The 21,848-nt window shown below is 35.2% G+C and overlaps 1 protein-coding gene across 1 annotated transcript in view; it reads left to right on the top strand.

Annotated features, from left to right (window-relative positions):
* The window catches only part of LOC146478983 (TNF receptor-associated factor 2-like), a 255,231-nt gene that overhangs the window by 35,672 nt on the left and 197,711 nt on the right, over positions 1-21,848 (top strand). The gene's annotated exons all lie outside the window — the stretch shown is intronic.

The following is a 21,848-nucleotide window of genomic DNA, read 5'->3' as shown; positions in this document are numbered from 1 at the left end:
CATGCGTGGAGGAATCAGTTACATAGCCAATAGATACGGCAAAGCTAACAACAAATACATGCAAAATTGGAATCCAAATGAACCCAGTAAACATATCATGTATTTGGATGCAAACAATCTATATGGATGGGCTATGTCACAACATCTTCCAACTGGGAATTTCAAATGGTTGAATAAACAGCAAATAAAAAACATTAATTGGAAAACGATTCCCAAAGATAATAAGACTGGATATTTATTGGAAGTTGATTTGGAATATCCTCATGAATTACATGACCTGCATAATGATTATCCATGTGGCGCTGAACAAATCAAAGTGGCACCAAATATGCTGTCAGATTATTGCCAAAGAATTGCAGAAAAATTTGGAATAACAAGTGGACAAGTCAAAAAACTGATTCCAACATTGGCAAACAAATCAAAATATGTATTACATTATCGTAATCTGCAATTGTATCGTGAATTGGGTTTGAAATTGACTAAAATACACCGTGTATTATCCTTTAATCAAAGTCCTTGGTTGAAGGCATATATTGATTTCAATACACGACAAAGAACTAATGCAAAGAATGCTTTTGAGAAAGATTTTTTCAAACTGATGAACAATAGTGTCTTCGGTAAAACAATGGAGAATATCAGAAAACGGGAAGACATTAAACTGGTGACTAATGAGAAACAATTATTGAAAATGACTTCCAAACCAACATTCATCAATAGCAAAATCTTTAATGAAAACTTGGTTGCAGTCCATAAAATAAAGGAATCGTTGACACTTAACAGACCAGCCTATGTTGGTATGTGTATCCTTGATTTGAGCAAAACATTGATGTACGATTTCCATTACAATTTCGTTAAAAACAAATATGGTAACAAAGCTAAGTTACTGTTTACGGATACAGACAGTTTGACATATGAAATTGAAGCCGAAGATGTGTATCAAGATTTTTGGAATAAAAAAGAAATGTTTGATAACTCGGATTATCCATCAAATCATCAATTTTATGACTCCACAAATAAAAAAGTTATTGGAAAATTCAAAGATGAAGCCGCTGGTGTACCCATTACTGAATTTGTGGGATTGAGATCCAAAATGTATTCATATATCAAAGATAACAACAATGGTGGAAAAACAGCCAAAGGAATCAAAAAGAATGTCATCAAAAATGATATTCAACATTTTGATTACAAAGATGTGTTGTTCAATGAGAAACAATTATTTCACCAAATGAAAACAATCAGAAGTAACCATCATGAACTTGGTAGTTACACCATCAACAAGACATCGTTGTCATGTTTTGATGATAAACGATATTTGTATCCTGATGGAATACACTCATTGGCCTATGGTCATTATGCTATCCAATGATAGTATCAACTTGTGATCAAAACATTGCAACAAAAACTTGTGACAAAACTTGGTTTTTATTTGTTTTTTGATAAATATTTGATTTGAACACTTTGACTCATCTTTTGTGATGAGATATTTAATTTTAATGTTTTTGGAGAAAATTTGGTTTCAATATCTTTACAATTATTTGGTTTGTTTTTTGTCAAATATTTGATTTCGAGACTTTGTATTATCTTTTGTGGTTTCAATATTTTGGAAAACATTTTTGTGTAATTATATTATATACTATATTTATACAAAAATGAAATCCATTTTGAAAAAACCAAAAGATGTTTCCAAGCAGGTGGAATCATCTCTGTGCCAATTCCTGCATTGCAAAGATGAATGTGAATTTTGTGGATATCATGATGAATCCAAAGTTGAGAAACAACCATCAATGCCTGATTGTTGTGGATCACAGAATTTGAAAAACATGGAATGTCAATTAACGTGTGTTGCTTGTGGACAGGTTGTTGGTGAAGATTACAAAACAGAATATATCAATTTTCACGCTAATTTGTTCAAAATATACAAGAAAACAGTGTATAATAGAAAATACCATTTGTCGCATACATTAGATAAAATTATTTTGAAAAACAAAATTGAAATCAGTTGTTCAACCAATTTCAAAATTCATAAAATATTCGTTGAAATAAACAAAGTACTGCCACAAATCAATGGTAAAAGAAAGAGAATAATCAGTTTGAAATATCTTTTGCATAGAATATTGCAATTTATGAAAATTGATTCTTCCCAAATTGAGTTGACAAAATCCAAAAAAACAATGAAATTATACAATGTTTATTGGGATAAAATTATGGACATTATTGGCCCCCAAATCATGCACATTATTAATCAAACATAAGTGAATATCTGATATTTTTTATCATATTTGTCACCCCATTTATCGACAATCGGCGAATTATCCAAAATGAAATCATCATTTTGAGTAAGCTTGTTTGTCAAATCATCTCTATCAAAATGTCCACTTCTCATTATTTCTTTTATTTCATTTAATAAATGTCCGTAAGTTTGAAAAGCATATTGGCATTGATAAAGTTTGATTTCAACTTTTTTATGCTTCATATAAGCTTGAATTATGACAGACACCGATGATATTGCCAATAATGAAGCTCCACTGGTTGCAACCGATGATGCAATACCACCAGTTGCAAATACAATGGATGAAATATTACCAGCGAATTCCCATTTTTTGAATCTTTTGTATGCACTTTTGTACATCCACATCTTTTTGTGATATGTCATGTAATAAGCTTTCAATTCATCAATTTCTTCTGTTGATAATCGATTTGAAATATGATTGAAATCAATTATTAATTTCTTCTTTTGCATATATTATATGGTTATCTTATTTTTGATGCAATAATAGAGACCAGTTATTTGACCCAAAAACATGCATTTTTTCATCCAAGGATATGTTTTTTTCTCATTAATGGTGTACATGTATCCTTTGTCATGATGATATCTGTTGTAAAATTGGCCATAAGCATCATGTAGTATTCCATGTGATCTGATATATGGTTGCCAACCAAATAATCGATGGAGAATAGCTGTTAACCATCCATCTCCAGGACCAATTAATCCGATTCCATCATGAATTAACTCTTTGTAAACTTCATCAGGTAAACCTGTGTTGTAATGTTTTTCATACAAATATGTGAATATTACGATACTTTTTATCATGCATTCCTGTCTGGGTAATATTGGAAGACTCAATTTACGGTGAAAATCTATCATCGATGTTCGAATGTGTTCTTGCAATTCTGACAATTCTTTCATTATACAATTTGATTACAATATTTTTATTTAGTTATTTTATGAAATAAAGTAACGGAGTCCACGACCTAGTGGTTATTGTCAGGTAATTGTATCCTAATATATTCAACAAAATACTTCATTGTCCAATCAGATGGATGATTGTTGAAGTAGCAATAATAGTTTTCAAATGACACATCAAAGAAGAATTCCAATTGATCAAATGATGATGACACCAAATCGGATTTGGAATGATGATATCTGTCATTTCTCCTGATATATGTGTTTGTCACAATAATCTCTTGCAATGTATTGATTCCTTTAATGTCATCTTTACTCAATAATTTTATCCATTTGTAATTTGTTTTTGGTATTGTACCACTTTTTCTTCCTATTCTCATTGCAACTTGATTGTTGAGAAACGTTACAGCTTCCTGAGCTTGTTGAGCTTTAAACTGAGCCAGAGCTTGTTGTATTTGTGTTTCAATATATGGTTTGATGATGTCCTCATTGTTGTTAATTAATTGTTGGAGTGAAATTGCATGATTTGAATTAACTCCATCTTTTATCACCAAATGTCTGTTTTCTGTATCCAAATGACCATCATCATTCAGATGTATTGGTTCTCTATATTTGAATCCATCTGGTAAGTTGTCATAAGTTACTGTGTATTCTATTTTATCTCCATTTTCATCAAGAATATGGTTTCCATTTTCATCTTCAACGTATGGCATTATATTAATAGTGTTGATAAATAAATTTCAAAAGTTCCTGTGACTTCTTGGTTTATAATTGGAGAAGTAAACCCTGGACGTCTTTTAAAAATCCCCATTTGAATTATCATGGGTTTGATTGTTGTATTTGTAGTTACAAAATTTCTCCCAATTTTCATATTAAATTGTATTAAATGGGAAAATAAAGTTTTACTGTTAGCAATGGCGACAAAAGAAACTTGGTATTGATTTTTTGTATTAATTACAATATTTTTTATTTTAACCGGGCCTAATGTTCCAAATTGGTAACCATGTACATTTTCAAAAACTCCATTTTTTATGTTGCCGTTAACAACACTTGAAGTTTCAATATTTGACAACCAACTTTTATTGACAGCATGATATCTTTCAAAATAATCAGAGTATAATACTTTCAATTCAAAAGTTCCATTAACAGCAGTTCCTGCTCCAATATTATCCAATATTGACATAGAATCAATACTGACAAATTTTCTTGATTTGGGCAAATCAAATGTATTGCTTCCACTTATTATGTTTCCAATTCTGTGGTATGTGTCAGTGTTGGTTGTTTCACCTTGTTTTTTCCCATTTATCGAAATTTGTGCATTTGCAACTTGTTGATTGCTTTGGAAAACAACGGAGTATAGATTGAAAAAGTTATTTCCATCAGCAGCGATTTGAAAATTATTTGTTGGATTTGTTCTTTGGAAAACACCACTGGCAATAGTTCCAGTGTATTTCGTTTTGAATAAGTTGGTAAAATAACCCAAATTCATTGCTTCAGAATCAAATATCGGATTTAATAAACCAGAAATAATCTTATTATTCATATCCATATTGACTTTCATCTCCATATCTCCATTTTTATATTCAAACATTACATTGTCCAAGCCGTCATACACTCCTGGATAAACGCTATCTGACCAATCTTTGACACCGTAAACAACCAGATGACATTGTACTGGAGTCGCTGTAGCTGTTCCATGCATCGTCAAATAGATGTAATTTGGAGTTTGTTTGCTGTTGTTATTGAATTGAACCAATAGCTTGCTATAAGCAGTGAAATCACGCTGTACAGCTTTGTGGATGTATGCTTCAGAAGCAGTACATGATAATTGAATATTAGTCATTTCTGGTGGGTAGAATTCAAACACAATTGTGTATGTTCCAATAGCAAGAGTATAAATATTGAAACCTATCCTTGATCTGTAATCATTACTTCCACTGTCTTTAATCAATGTGATATCATAAGCTTTTTTATTCTGATGTGGGGATTGATTGAAAGCAGCTATTCCATACACTGTGATATTATATTCTGAACTGCTTTCATCGGTATCTGTAAGATATTTGAATTCATTTGTTTTATGGCTGCTGACAAGATGACTTTGCTCCAATTTGTCATCAAAATATTTTTTGGTAGTAGCATCATTATCATCAGTTGGTTGAGCCATATCTTTGATTTGTTTATTATTCATATCAAGGTTTCCAGTCATAGCAACACTTCCATCTTTTTTCAAATATACACTCAAATCACTTCCAACAGATGGTATTTTAGCTATTTCTGTATCAACATATGCTTTAGTGGAAGCATCATTGGGATTGGAAGGATTTCCAAGAACGATTATTTTATGACCTCTCATATCTAATTCACCACCAAGAGCATTCGGTGTTAACCTGTTGAGAAAGTTATGATCAACGTAGTGTTTATTAACAGCATCGTTATCATCAGTTGGTTGAGCCATATCTTTGATTTTATGATTGTCCATATCGAGGTCACTATTGGAGACTTTTTGTAAATATTTAGTATCACAGAAACCTAAATTAACAACATCATATGTATTTTGTATATTGGCTCCAAGATTAGTAATTTGTTGATTACCCATATCCAGATTTCCAGTCATTTCAACAGTGCCATCTTTTTTCAAATATGTAGACAAATCAGGTGATGGTATTTTTTTAATCTCATCATCGACATATTTTTTATTCGCCGCTTGATCGTTATTATCGGGTTTTAAAACACTAATATCAAAAAATGTTTTCCGTCCAGTAATATGTTGTTCTGTTGATGTAACCATTATTTCACTTTTAGCTCGTCCACCATGGCCATCAAAGTTTTTCAAATCTGGTATATTAAGATGAATGTTTTCATAAGACTGATGCTCAGTCAATAATCGAACATCATTGGAGCTGCCAGCACCGTCTGGCGTGTCTTGTAGATAAATACTATTGGTATGAACACTTCCACTGTTGCTGTAAATTACTGCTTTATTAGCTCGCACATCACCAGGAGCATTATCCAACAATTGTATTTGGCTCTTTGTGACAACATCATTGGGATCAGCTCCTTGTTTAACATTAACAAGTTTTTTGTTTTGTATATCATAATTTCCATTTGGGGTTAATTTAAACCCTATTCCTTGAGGCCCAGCGGCTCCTTGAAGAGGAACCGTTGTGAAAGAAGACGATGAACTATGTTCGTTGAATATTCCCATTTATATCATTTGGTTATATTGTTCCATAAAAATTCCTGTTAATTCTCTTCATGGGCTTATCAACATATAGAAATGAAAATGGCTCTTTGGTTGCTTTAATGTATTTATCCTTTTCGACACCCAACTCACGGGATATCAGACCTCTTTCATTGCTGCTAGGAAAGTCATAGACACAGAAATGAGAGCAATTGAGTCGAATATCTTTTGGTGTTTTGTAGAACGATTGGCTCAGATAAATAACAGAGCAGTTCTTGTGTCTGCCACGAATAAAATAATCAATCAATGGTTTCTGGTTTTTTTCACAAATAAAGTCATCAAATATTACTATCTTCTGGGCATCTTCATCCTTCAATTCCTCCACTGGAATTATATCATCATTGCTACAAACAAGGACATTATACCCGACACTATTTGATATATCAGTCAATGTTTGAATCATATCCTTGTATTTTTGTTGCTCCAAATTTTTGGCATATAAATGTATTCTATCATAATACAAAAGTGGTTTCATCAGCATATGGTACAATAAATTTGTCTTTCCAGATCCTGAATTACCACATATTAACATCCGAAACGTGTCACTTGGCATGTAACCATACAATCTTTTGAAATTAGTGTTTTTATCATGTCTGTCATAGTTTGGGATTTCCATGTATATCAATACATTATATAAGTTAAAAAAAGTTAATATAAGTTAATAATATAATGGATCTACAAAGATTAAAACAATTATCTGAAGCCAAGATTAAGGCTGGAACAATAACCAAACAAGTTAGAGATACATTGAAGGAGTACAAGCATGATAAACAAGATTTACAACAAGGTTTATCAGAAACTTTCAAACCAATTATTAAAGCTCAAGAGGAAACAAAACAAACAATTGATGAAAAACAAGACAAACTGATTGAACAATTGGAGAAAAACCAAAAAGCGTTGACTTCAGGTTTGGAAGACATTGCTATGTTAACTTATCAACCAGAAACACAATCACCAGAAGCAAAGCTACCAATTGGCTATAAACCATTAATGATGTCACCTGATGTTGAATCAAATTTGGATGCTGGTTTTGATATTGATGAAATCCAAAAATTGATGCAATACGATCTTGCACCTCCGAGTTCTGTTCTCCAAGCTTCTATGCAAGGAGATATTGACATCAAGGATTACGATGCTAATATTGGCAAAATGTTGAAAAAACTTGGAATAAAGAAGGGTCCTTTATCCAAGGGCCAAGGAAAGACCAAGAATAAAGACAAAATTGATAAAATAGATGAAGATATAAAATTATTGCAAAAATACAAAGGGCGCATTAAAATAATCCCAGAAGGAATGAAAACCATCAAAAAAGGTTCTGGTTATACTCAACCAAAGAGAAATGCATACAAAATATCATCTTCTGGGAAATATGGTGGACTGATGATTGATATTCCAAAATTAATGGGACAACTCAGACTTGTGGCAACAAAAGATAAACGCAAAGTTATGGACAAAAAGGTTGATTTCGATACAATCGATTTATTGACCAAGAGATTTAATTCAAAGAAGAAATACAGTGATATTGCCAAAATGGTATTTGATGAATTGAACCAACTCAGTGAGATTCCAATCCATAAATCCAGCAAAAAATTCAAGAAATTGGGCTCTGGTGTTGTTTATTTCAATGATGCTAATGATTTGATTGACAGAATGGAATTGCTTGGTGGATCCATTTTGGCTGGTAATAATGGAGTCAAAGAGGAATTTTCACAAATAGCCCATAAATTGAATCAACTTGGCTTGATAAACAACAAACAACTCATTGATTTATTGCAACAATATATAATTCGCTAGGTCGCGTAATCAGTTACATAATTAATTATATAACTGAAGTATATATGCAAGAAAGAGCGATACATATTTCATCTGTTAACCGACAAAAAATAGGTCGAAGTCGGCCTGAAGACTTTATTATCAAATTTGATCCACCATTGAAGCTTGACACAACAATGAGACATGAGCTAGCTGTTGATCGAGTGTCAATGACATACTCGTGGCATAATGTCAATGCAGGATACAACAATAATACAATAAAATACAGCCCAGATAATGGTACAAATTGGAAGACAATCACATTTGTTGATGGAATGTATTCATATGATGACCTTGATGATTATATCACTCAATCAATAATTCAAAATGGAGATAAACCATCTTCCAGCAAGGGCATCAATCTGTATTTTGTGCTTTCATCATATAGAGTTGTCATTGAGCTAGACAACCAATGGCAGCTTGATATTAGAAACTCTAATTTTGGAGCACTTATTGGATTTGAACCAAAGTTAATTAACCAAACTGAACATGGGACAAAATTGCCAAATATTACCAATGATATTGACGTTTTGGACATTAATTGTGATATAATAACTGATAGCCTCAGTGATGGACGATTCACAAATACACTGATAATGATACCCACTGACAATTTAACAAGGAGTTATCCATTTACTTTTGAGCCAAAAAGAGCATTATACAGCCCAGTTTCCAAGTCAATTATTTCAGAAATGGGGATAACAGTGACTGACGCTTTGGGTCGGCCAATTGACTTGAATGGCATTGACTGGTTCATGAGCTTGATTCTCAGGTCTAGTTTAATATAATATATCAATATATGGTACGACAAAGTGAATTTAAGCCACGTTTTGACCCAGAATTGGGTCGTTATGCGATGAAACATATCCATGGTGAAGGAATTATGGATGTTTTCAGATCAGTTGGATCAAAACTTTTCGGAAAAACAGCAAAAGAATTAGCTAAGAAAGGAGCCAAAACTGCAGCTGAAAAAGCAGTCACCAAAACTGGTGAGTTTGCTGGTAATAAAGCAGGTGATAAAATAATTCAATTATTGAGCAAAAAACAACCTTCCAAAACAAAATCAGTGACAATGAGCCAACCAAAAATGGTGCAGCCACTGACTGATTTTCAAATAGCTGAGAGAGTTAATAGGATGATATCTGGTGGAAAACTCAAAAGAAGGAGGAAATGAAAATAATGTAACATATCTGTATAAATGAAATCATTCAGAAATCCAAAATACATTGAGAGATATGAAGATGTCTTCTTCCAATTGGAGACACCATTGAATACTGGTAATCCAGGAAATAATAGGTCACAAAAGAAAGATGGTTATCATTTTGTTGTTGACAACACAGGAGAAGTGACCCCATTTGATTGGTATAATGCAAGAATATCAGTTGGTTTTAAAGTCCAAACAATGCAGAATGCAAATATAGCAGCTGAAGACCATAATGGTATTGTTAATGGTTCACACAGTCTTATACATGATTTCGATGTAAGATTGAATGGTAAAATGGTATATGATTGTAATGATGCCAATCATTGTGTAAATATTAAAAATCTATTGGAATATAGTCCAGGATATGCTCAATCGACAGCAACAAATGAGTTTTTCTATCTGGATACAAACCGACACGCTGAAGAACGATCGGCTGAAGATAACTACAATAAAGGATTTGCTGCAAGAAAAGCACTTTTGGGTCTATCAGTTGTTGTCAATACAGAAATACCATTGAATCGATACTCATTCTTTGAAGCATTGATGGATGAGTTATTACCATCAACAAGATTGGAATTAAATTTGCAGATTGAATCTGATACTATTCTAATATGGCAAGCTGGGGCTGATTGTCGTGTAATTATTACCAGAATGGAGCTTATTGTGCCACGAATCACTTTCAATTCAGAAGGACAATCACTGTATATGAGTCAGTTTTTGAAGCCACATAAATGGGTTTATTTGCGAGAAAATATTGAGAGAAGTAATTCTTCAACACAAAGAAGTGGTAATTTTCAGATAACAAGTGGGATTTCAAAGCCAAGGCATGTATTTGTTTTCATTATCAATGATGCAAATCTTGCTGCACAAACAGTAAATCCATTTTTGTACAATACATTTAGTGTATCAACAGATCCCAGAACATTGCTAAATTGTCATTTATCTGTGGCTAATGGCAATGAATATCCTGATGTACATTACACTCCAGAGGCTGATTTGACTCGAGTTTACAGAGATATTCTCAAATATGTGCATGCAAATAATGAATACAGTCAGGGGACTTTATTGAATGTCAACAATTTCAAAACACTATTCCCATTCTTGTATTTCGATTTAACAAAACAAAAAATGGATATCAAAGATGGTACCACAAAGCTGACATTCCACTATGAATTATCTGGCACAACTGCAACTGCATATTCAGTTTATGCATTGACATTATATGAACAAGAAGCTGAACTCATCCAGAAGGATGGCAAACTATTGTTTCGATAAATGGAATAAATTTTTAATGTAACGTTAGTTATATAAAAGATATGACAACTTATCATTCACATGGAGTAACACTTTCAATTGGGCAAAAAGATAAACTAGCAAAAGCATTAAAAAACAATTCAGCAATAACAATAAGATTATCAAATTCTGAATTAACTGGACCGGATCAGCTGATGTTAACCAAAACACAAATAAATAGGCTGAAAAAGGCAATGCAAAACAAAACTGGAGCAGATATTAAAATAAGCAAAACACAGATACGAAAAGCTGTACAACAAGGAGGCAGTCTTTGGTCATCATTATTCAAAATTAGCACAAAATTACTACCAATGGCAGCAAAAGCAGTTGGACCATTAGCTACTGGAGCACTTTCTGGGCTTGCAAATGTGGGTGTCAATAAAATATTTGGTAGAGGACAAGTTGGTGGTTTCCTCATTCCTCAAAATAAAATTGATCAATTAATAAAATACAAAGATTGGCTCACTGAAGCACAAAAGAAGCAAATTGTCAATGCAATACATACTGGTGGACAGATTGTAATTAAACCAACTAAGACACAATCAGGAGGTTTTTTGGGGACATTATTGGCTTCAATTGGCATTCCAATGGTTTTGAATGCATTAATGGGCAAAGGGTTACAGGTGGATAGAAGTAGATCCAGAAGATCGGTCCCAGTTTTTGTTCCAAACACAACCAAAAAAGATGGTGGTTTGGTCCTACCAGTTAATTATCGACCGCCTCCATTTTTCGGTACATGGGATCAGTATGGTAAAGGGAAAAAAAAAACCAAAAAAGGAAAAGGTCTGTTGTTAGGCAAAAACAGTCCATTCAAGGGGATTCCATTAATCGGAGACATTCTGTGAAATTCATAAATAAACCACTCAGTAACTTTGAACTCATTGACTGGGTCAAAAAACTCAAAATAAAACACTTCAGAGGCATTTACAGCAGAGATAATCTACCACAAAAGATGAAAAAAGATGAAGTTGGTATCATTAACCTGGATTCACAGATTGGACCAGGTACACATTGGGTTGCGTATCGAAACGGAGACAAATATGTAGAATATTTTGATAGTTTTGGGTTAATTATGCCAAAAGAAATTATGCAATTCATGTCAACAAGTGGCAAACGATTAATGTATTCAGGTGATGAAATCCAGGAAAGAGATTCAGTATTGTGTGGCTATTGGTGTTTGTATTATTTATTTGAGAGACAAAAGGGTACAAGTATATTGAAAACAATCCACAATGCACATTTTGACATGAACAATCAAAGTGTCAATCATAATTTTATAATCCAATATTTTAAAAAATTATCTAATTAGTTTGTATAATGGTTGATATAAGATATTGTGAAGAGTGTGATGAATACACAGAATTTTCAGGAAAATTATGTTTATGGTGTACATTGGTAACAGATTCTGAGTCTGACTCTGATGATAATTAATCTAATATAGTGATATAAAATGGTCAAATCATATTGTGTTAAACAAAAGAAAGAAACTGAATGTGTTCAGCCTTCAGGTTACAAGCAAGCCAAAAATGGTCGGCTTATGTTCTTCTGTACCTGTGCTGAATGTGGTATAACTAAAACCAAATTTGTTAAAAAACAGGGAAACTAAATAGCCCCTCTGAAGGGGGGGGCATAATGGATACTTTAGCATCAACTGGTGCTGATATGTTAATTCAACATGGATTACCATGGTTGGGAAAGAAAGCGGTTGAAATGGGTCGATATTATGGGTCTGAAGCACTTAGAAACCCTAAATTGCAAAAAAAAGCTATTGATTATGCTATCTCTAAAGCAACTCCTTTTGTTCAAAAGACTGGATCAGAGATGTTTGATAAATTATCAACCAAAGTAAGACCAAAAAGAAGGTACAAAACTGACCGAAAAGAACTTGATGGTGGTAATTTAGATACAATTTTAGAACAATTTGGCACACCAGGTAAGGTTGCATCGAAGTCGATGGATGTTGTTGGAACATTAATTCCATCAACAAAGGAAGTCTTTGATAGATACAAATCCGGTGACATTGCCAAAAGTGCATTTAGCACAGATACTGGTATATTGTCGAGTCAATTTTGGTCTGGCAAGGCTGGAAAAAAGACATTAGAAAAATACAAAAATTATCCATGTGAAAGCATGGTAAAAATTGGGAGCAAATTTCACAACACACCGAAATGCTCAAGCTATGATTCAATTGGTTGGCACCCACCAAATTGGGGTGAATATGAAAAGGGAATCAAAGGACGACCCAAAAGCGGTGGCTCAATTGACATACACAAAATGATTGGTAAGCTCCCAAAACCCAAAGCTGGGTGGGTATTACCTGGTCATAAATACACTGGTCCATACAATGATTTGGAAAATCAAGTCAAATATAACCCCAAAACAGGGCAAATATTGGAAATATACGATAAACCAACAGGCAAAACAGATGCAATAGCCATGCAACATGATGTTGATTATTCAGTCTGCAAAGATGATAAAAAATGTAAATTAAAAGCTGACAAAAAGATGGTAAAGTCATTGGATGCTGTTCCATATTCCGAACGACAATGGGGACATTGGTTGGCAAGAAATGCAATAAATACAAAATCAAAATTGGGACTTGGGGTTCCAAAAAACGTCAAAAGCCGTCGGGTAAAGAGGAAAACTGGCAAGAAGAATTAGCTAATGAGCTGCATAAACCCATAAGACGTAACTTTACTCGGCGGCGTGTTATTGTAAATAATATTGATGAAATATGGGCTGCTGATCTTGTTGAAATGCAACAATTCAGTAAATGGAATAAAGGTAATAGGTATCTTCTCACGACTATAGATGTTTTTAGTAAATACGGCTGGATTGTCCCATTAAAAGATAAAAAAGGTGAGACCATAACGAAAGCATTTCAAAGCATATTCAAAGAGGGTCGAAAACCAAAGTATCTGTGGACTGATAAAGGCTCAGAGTTCTACAACAAACATTTCAAAGACTTGCTCAATAAACATAACATTACACTTTATTCCACTGAGAATGAACAGAAGTCATCAATTGTTGAGCGTTGGAATCGAACGATTAAAAATAAAATGTGGAAACGATTCACTGCTCAAGGCAATACAATGTATCTGGATATTTTGCCTAAAATATTGAAGCAGTATAATAACACTAAACACAGTTCAATAAAAATGACACCGACAGAAGCATCTAAGAAAAAGAATGTAGGAACTGTTTACTTCAATCTATTTGGCAATTTGAAACCAGTATCAAACAAGCCAAAATTCCGAATTGGTGACAAGGTTCGAATATCAAAGTACAAAAGAAAAGTGTTCGATCGGGGTTATACACCCAATTTCACAGAAGAGGTTTTCTTTATCGATAAAATACAATACACTAATCCAATCACATACAAACTGAAAGATCTTAACAACGAACAGATAAAAGGTAGCTTTTATGAACCGGAATTATTGAAAGCTGAACAGGAGTTATTCAGAATCGATAAAGTTATTAGGAGAGATTACAAGAAGAAACAAGCTTTGGTAAAGTGGAAAGGATACAGTGATGAATTCAATTCTTGGATTCCAATCAAGGATTTAGTTGATGTGCAAAAATAAATACGGTGTAAGGTCATTTTATCATTACAGCAGTCACGGCCTCACGAATATTCGATAGCGATAAATCTATTGTTGGATGCAAAATAAATGATATTCCTTACCTCAAAAAGCGTCTACAAACATCAGAACAATGAAAGTGGAGAAATAAATGTTCAAAAATCCCAAAACAGGAGCCATAAACATCAAAAACACAACTCGTTTCAAAATGGCGACAAAATGGCCGACACGTGTGTTAACAAACTAGTGTCCAGTCCGCTTTGGGTTGTGTGCATGAAAGCGCATGCGTGTTAATCCAAATCAAGCAATATTACGCAATATACAGAAAAATAGCACCACAAGTGTAAAAATTTCAGAACTGAGTGTAATATATAGGTAATCGGGTCATTATTATATTAGTTCACAAACTCTGGTGAAGCTTTAGGGTGGTGTCAGCTGGCCCCTGACTGAAACCTGTTTAACGGCTTGTGCAGATGGTGAATTACTGAGTAGTGTGGGATGTCTTCCAGTAGACGGTACCTCCAGGGTGAGCCCGCTCAGGCCCTACTGGTTTACAGCGGGGTGCTCAGAGTTCGTCCCAGGACTCAACCTCGGTCCCAGAGGTAAACTGGGAAAGGGACAGCCGCCTTGTCAGCGGCGGGTAAAAGACCTGGCAGGGGCCAGGCAAGTAAACAGCCAACCGAGCACCCCACGTTCAGGGTTTTGTCCATTTTCGTGACAAGTCACACAACGTCACGCGTGACAGTAACGGCATCCAGTCACACAACAACCATAATGATTATTTTTTTATCCAAATTGGTGTTCAAAAATATTGTATTCATCATTCAAATCAGCGATTGATGAGTTGGTTGGATTTAATCGATGATTGTTTGTGAGTTGGTGTCATTTATGAAAAACCTAAATTTAGCGTCTCCGTTGCAGGAGTTTTGAAAAACCGAGGATAAAAATTTAGCGTCTCCGTTGCAGGAGTTTTGAGAAACCGAGGATTTAGGTTTTTAGGTTTTAGGTCAAAAGCTAAATTTAGGTTTTTAGGTCAAAAGCTAAATTTAGGTTTTTAGGTTTTTGACGTCTCCGTGGTTGAATTCAAAGGCTGAAATAGTATTTTATGTAGTTATTGGGGTTTATAAGGATTTGTATGGGGTTGGGTAAAATATTGGATTTATAAGGGTTTGTATGGGATTTTTTATCATTTTTTGAAACGTGTGCTGATACCCTCATATATCTAACTACTAAAACCAATAATATATGATTCTTGTTTGTTTGTTTTTTCATCTTTAGGGCTAAGTATTAGTCTTTTTACTTTTGGCCCTTTCTCCGATATTTTAATACCTTTATTCTCCTAATGTTTTTTTGTGGAGATGACTGGAGAAGAATAAAAATAGATAAATAATAATAATAATAATAATAATAATAATAATAATAATAATAATAATAATAATAATAATAATAATAATAATCATGGCGGCAAGTAGTGCAGAGGCCGTTCTTTGAGTTCTCTTGAAGGCGAATCATAACCGAAAGCAAGCCAACTTCGGAGCATCAACGCATATACAGATAGCATGATAAAGTGCATAGCAGCTGTTTCTAGCAGAAAGCTAGTCAGATTGGTGACTCTGGGGACGACTAAGTCTGTTTTTAATAGTTCGTTTCTTTCAAATAAGCTTCCGAGCGTTATGGCGGAAACCTCACAAGCACAGAATTCTACACGCAGGGGGAGGCGTTTGAAATGGTCTGAAGCTATGAATTTTAAGTTGCTGGAATGTAAGGTTATTCAAGAGATGTCAGGAAGGCACTTAAAGAGCTAGTGGGAGATAAAAGCGACACAATAGCTCTGCAGATACAGAAATCAGTTATCACAAGCTCACTCAACATTGCCAGGCGCTGTAAGCTTTTGAAATAATGGACATTAGGCTACGGCTGGCCGCCCAATCATTGTTTAAGTAATCTGGGCATCCAGCAGTTTTTACTGCCACATAATAATAATAATAATAATAATAATAATAATAATAATAGTAATAATAATAATAATAGTAATAATAATAATAATAATAATAATAATAATAATAAAGTTCAATATCCACCATTTTCTCTTTCATCGAAGTTAAAAAATGTCCACTATCAAAGTCTACAGGAACCAAGAGCTGATTGGACGCCCTCACGTAGCCAATCAGACCGCGAGTTGCCTAATATGGTCAATCACTGGTTTATAAGAAAGAGTTAAACTGATGAACACGATAAGAAGTTTATGCGTGCTCGAGAAAGGTCTACGGTCCGTGTTACCAGTTTTAAAATAGTTTCTCCACATTTCTGCCCGTATGCGAGTCTTTGTGACTCTATTGTTATTCTATAGAAACAAGGAGGAAAATGCCTGTAGAAAAATCAGTGTTGCGAAAAATTGCTTTTCTTGTTTGCTTGAATTCTTTCAGAGAGATCAAGATAAAAGGATGGGAAAAAGTCCGCATAGGAATTACCCGAAGGGTGCAAAATACTAGTAGCTTTATTAAACACAGCTAACCAACCAGACAAAGGAAAAGGTTCGGTAAAGTCCACGACTTTTCAGCGGTTAAGAGGTTATCACATTTTTAGCACTTCTGAAATCATCACGAACTAAATGCTCGTTAATTATGCCATAGTTCTGGGCGTACTTGGTTCATTTTTAGGGTTTAGGTTCTTTTATCGTGTTGGAATGTAAACATGTCTATTAAACTGTTTATATATGGTGAGGTTAAAAGAAGTTAGGTCTAGTTAATGAAAACTACATGCGGAAAGGGGTTCACAAAGAAAAACGGGGCTTACTGGTAGGTCACAAGTTTATAATGACTACTAAACTAATGAATTCAGCGGAAGAAGTAAATATATATAAGCACGTATTTAGTTTGCTCACTGGGATCAATATCGCATCGCAAATAAGCGCCGTTATTAGCTCGTTTGGAACCGTATAGGGCATCCGAAGAGTTGTGGTTGTTATGTGAATACGTCGGTCAAGCTGCCAAAAGCCTGCCAGTCATGATCAAGAAAACAAGCGAAAGATGGACTACGGTTCTTTATTTCAAACGCACTATTTAAGGGAGATAGAAATTGCTCTTGAGAGATTGAGGCAAGGAAAGCTTCCACCACATAGTAAGAGACTCACAAAGCAAGCATTACGAGTGTTCAATGAATCTCCCAAAGATACCTTGATGACAAACACAGATGATCTTGTGTTTATCAACTGTCCTAAACCTGGCAAAAAAGATGCATTTCTTGTTGATGCAATGGAGAAAAGTAACCACCTTTGTCAGGAGTTCAATTGTTGCGTTAAAAAACACGAAATTCAAATGGGATTAAGTACCCTGGCAGCGCCAGGCAATATGCCGGCCAAAGACCGTAGAGAGATATTTGGCACAGCTTTGAACAAACCCAGCTTAATAATTCAGGGCAAAAATTTTAAATGCCTGAGGCTCATAAAACAAAGATCAACTTCAAAGTCTCCTAAAGCAATCGATAAAGAAAAGCCTGCAAGTCACGACAGCTTGGAAGAGTTGAGAAATGATACTTTGCCCGTGCAATCAGGATCATTCTTTGGACCCTGGTCAAAAGAAAAGAGGAAAAGAACAAAACATAACGGAGACGTACAAGGGAGACAAAAGCCAAGAAACGAGGCTTTTAATTTGCACGCCTTGCTGGCCGAGACTAAGGAGATCGAGAAAGTATGTTATGCAAACCAAAACAATGGAGAATTTATTTCTTTGGCAGAACCATGTAGAGTTTCGTCCTTTACGGAACAGGACAGTAGGTTGCCTAGCAACCAGGAGAGTCACGAGAACGTGTGCGTCGGCGCAGATCAAATGTGCAAATCGGCAAGAACAGACGATAACACAGACGAACAATATTTAAGTGAAAAATTCTTAAGGCGAAAATTGATGTCATATTAAAGCCATGGCTCAGTTTTGGAGCCGTTTGAAGCAGATGTTGGAGAGGAGCTGAATCGTAAAAGCTCGCGAAGTGAAGCGAGGTCAGCAGTGAAGTTTATACCCACTTTTCCACCTGTCAAACAAGAGATTTTTCCCTTAGCAGTGCCACATTTTCGATTACCATTGTTGCCTTCCACAAAAAGCGGGTTGGCCAGAATGTATCAAGTGTTGACGAGATGTGAAGTGATGCCGCCATGGCAACTTCAAGATGTGAGCTCGGCGTTTGAAAGAAAGCAGAGTTTGCAGACAACTGATGAGATAAACACGAGAGTAGTTAAGAATCAAGACATTAGCCACGAACTTAACATTTCAGGTGATAAAGACCGCAAGGTATCACTGCAGGTTTTTATACCAGCGATTGGATGACTTTGGTGTAAAAAAGGTTGCCATGGCAACTTCGAGATGTAATGGCGGTGTACAAAAGAAAGCAGACTTCTGAGACAAATGAGATTATTACGGGCTTTATCACTGTGTAACGACCTGTAAAACTCACCGCTGAGTACCAATACAGGGAAAGAAAACAATAACCTACATCCCGTCAGGTTCTCACACCCTAACAACGAGAGTAGTTAAGAATCAAGACATTGATGACGACTGAACTTAACATTTTATGGGATAATGACCGCAATACGTCACTGGAAGGTTTTTTTTTTTTATATCAGCGATAGATGACTTTTGAAACCAGAAGAGATTTTGTTAAGTTAAAAAGATACTAAGTTTCAGTAACAGCAACCGACCTCTTAAAACTGGCCCAAGTTCACTTTTTAGACTGGTTACGTTGACCAGAAATTCTTTGGACACAAAAATATCCAGCTCTCCAATTATTCTTCGAGAAGATGAGCATCATCAGATGTTGTCACTTAAATAACGAAGCGAATTTGGTCGACTTTGAACTGACGAAGGCAGAGAGTTCTGATGTTAATAGCCTTGCCGAGGGTCAGTGGATAACGTAACCGAAAACGAAGTAAACATTTAAGATACTTTTAATGCACTGAAATAAAAGCACTATCTGAAATTAATCGGCGTGTGTCAAGAAGCCACAAAACACTGACAACTTTCCGCTAAAACATGCTTCCATTACAGGTCCTAGAAACCGCACCGACTGAGCTTGTGACAGTCTGTATTTGTCATTCGCTGTCATCGTCAAAGATAAAGCCCACGCGTTAAAATTACAGTAATCGATACTTGCTAATAAACCGGCTTTCATTTGTCACCAAGGTGATAAACTGCGTGGTTAAGTTGTTTACATCTTTTTCATTTTATTTCATGCATACTCCCTATCATTCACGTTGCACTTCCACCAAAGTGGCACATCGATAAAAAATAACTGTTCCCGACGTCAACAGTAGCGGTACATCTTCTCTCGCTGGGGAGATGAATGTTCCAAGGCCCTCTCCAGCTGAGCTCAAAACAATTTGTCAAAAGATTAATAGTTTATTTCTATTAACTTTGTTGCCCTCGGAGGGACCTCTGTAACCTTTTCTGCACAGATTGTAAAACTTAAAATTACTGCACCGTATTTCTTTACAAGCATATAACAGCAAAAACGAACGATAAAAGCTGAAGTTTCGGAGTGATCATGACTCCATTGTCAAGGGAACTATGTAACGGATCATGCGAATTACATCATTTAAAGCGATGTTGGCGCGAAAATTAACCTAACGGGGTGCGAAAATTACACAAATACTTTCGCACGAATAGAGTGTGATTCCACGTTAAGATTTGGCTTTAAGTTTCTTATGAAAAGCCCTTTCGTGCACTAAACAGTTAGTTTCTGACTTTTTTTTTTTATTATGCTCGTTTTTACTATCAATATTCTAAGAAACCACACAGCACTGCTACTATCCAGACCTTTTGGTACTATCAATATGTTTTTACATTTTATTCTGTAACTTTCAATATGTACTTTATTGAATGAATAAAGACATTTATTATTATTATTATTATTATTATTATTATTATTATTATTATTATTATTATTATTATTATTATTAATTTGACATATTCAACGTAGTGGCTCAACTAAGAAAACAACATCGAAAATAAACAATGAATTATAGTTACAAGCAAACATCACAACAAAATTTTTTGCGTCAAGACTTTAAACAGATTTCCATACATACACAAAATCTTCGAGTCTGGAACTGGTTTGCAGTCAAGTAACGTTAACGTTGAAGCTGTTAAAAATATCTGAACATTTTAGTTTTCTGACGAGGTCATTAGGGGGCGTTTACACCACGCCTCTCAAACCAGTCAAACGAGTTCAATCCGTCTCCCTCTTGTGAATCTGTATACACGACACAGAACCAAAATCTCACATCTCAGTTCACATCCGAACGTACAGTCAGTGACAGTACCTTGACTCAGGTATAGCTAACTCTGCGCATCGAGATTCTCATTCCGCCCAGTTCCGGTATGAAAAACTCATATAGCGGTATATCGGTTGAAATATAATATTAAAGATGGTATGACTGTTCCTTTCATCTTGCCGGCTCAAACGTACGTCGCGCATTCGTCGTGTTTAACTAAGCTCGGCTGTAGCTAGGCATAATTCAAACGCCGAACTTAATCGTTAGTCCTTTCCTGGTAGACCAAAATTACTGTATAATTATAAAAATACATACATTGTAATAATGACTATATTTCTCGCGAAGCGAGGTTAATAAATTTGTCGGGCCGAGCCGGCCCGAGCGGAGCTAAGCCGCGCGGATTCGAGCGAAAAATATATTTATATATATATATATATATATGTGTATATGTTTATATCTTTGAAGGTGTCCGCACAATGACGTCAGACTGTCTGGCGTCCTCTGGAGCAAAATTTGCATACATCGAAAAAAATATGCGTGCATGATCAAATTTCAACTGCAATGTTTATCAATATTCACTGGATACAGAACTATCTCTCCAGAATCTTTTCCCTTTCTTTTAGAAATCTTTTTTGTGAAAGATTGCATTAAAGAAATTATACGTTTTGTGGCCGCGGTAAATAATTTTCCGTGGGAAATAAATTCATCGAACACGGCAGCGCTGCACGCCCGTTGTACATTACGTCGCGTCACAAATAGATTTTCAACCGCAAACCTACGAAAACACCATCAGTCATCAAAAAAAAAAATCTTATGCGCCTTTTAATCTCCTCGTTTGATGCTACAATACGAGTAAAGAGGGCTTTCCACCCAGCCCCAGCTTCGCGAGGTTTTGCGAGTCACGTATTTCTACAATCTCGTACCCAGAGTCTTCAGGCTTTTTGGTCAGCGGGGCAACGCCGGGAAGACTCTGGGGACATCGAATTTTATTACCGCAGGATTTCTGCGGTAAAACAATGGAAACCGTTACGGAACAGCCAATCAAAAAAATTGAATTTTTTCGATGTCCCCAGAGTCTTCCCGGCGTTGCCCCGCTGACCAAAAAGCCTGAAGACTCTGGGTACGAGATTGCGTATTTCTAGTATAACAATGTCGGCACTGGGTTCGGCGCGAATTCAGCGCGACGTTTGAATCAAGATCGTGCTTGGTCTTGGCACGCATCAACAGTGTAGGACAATTGATTCAAACGTCCTGCTAATCAAGTCAATAAA

The sequence above is a fragment of the Pavona decussata genome, unplaced genomic scaffold (genome assembly GCF_977016875.1).
Source record: "Pavona decussata unplaced genomic scaffold, jaPavDecu1.1 SCAFFOLD_61, whole genome shotgun sequence".
NCBI lineage: Eukaryota > Metazoa > Cnidaria > Anthozoa > Scleractinia > Agariciidae > Pavona > Pavona decussata.
The sequence above is the reverse complement of the archived record's forward strand: the minus strand, read 5'-3'. Positions and strand labels throughout refer to the sequence as shown.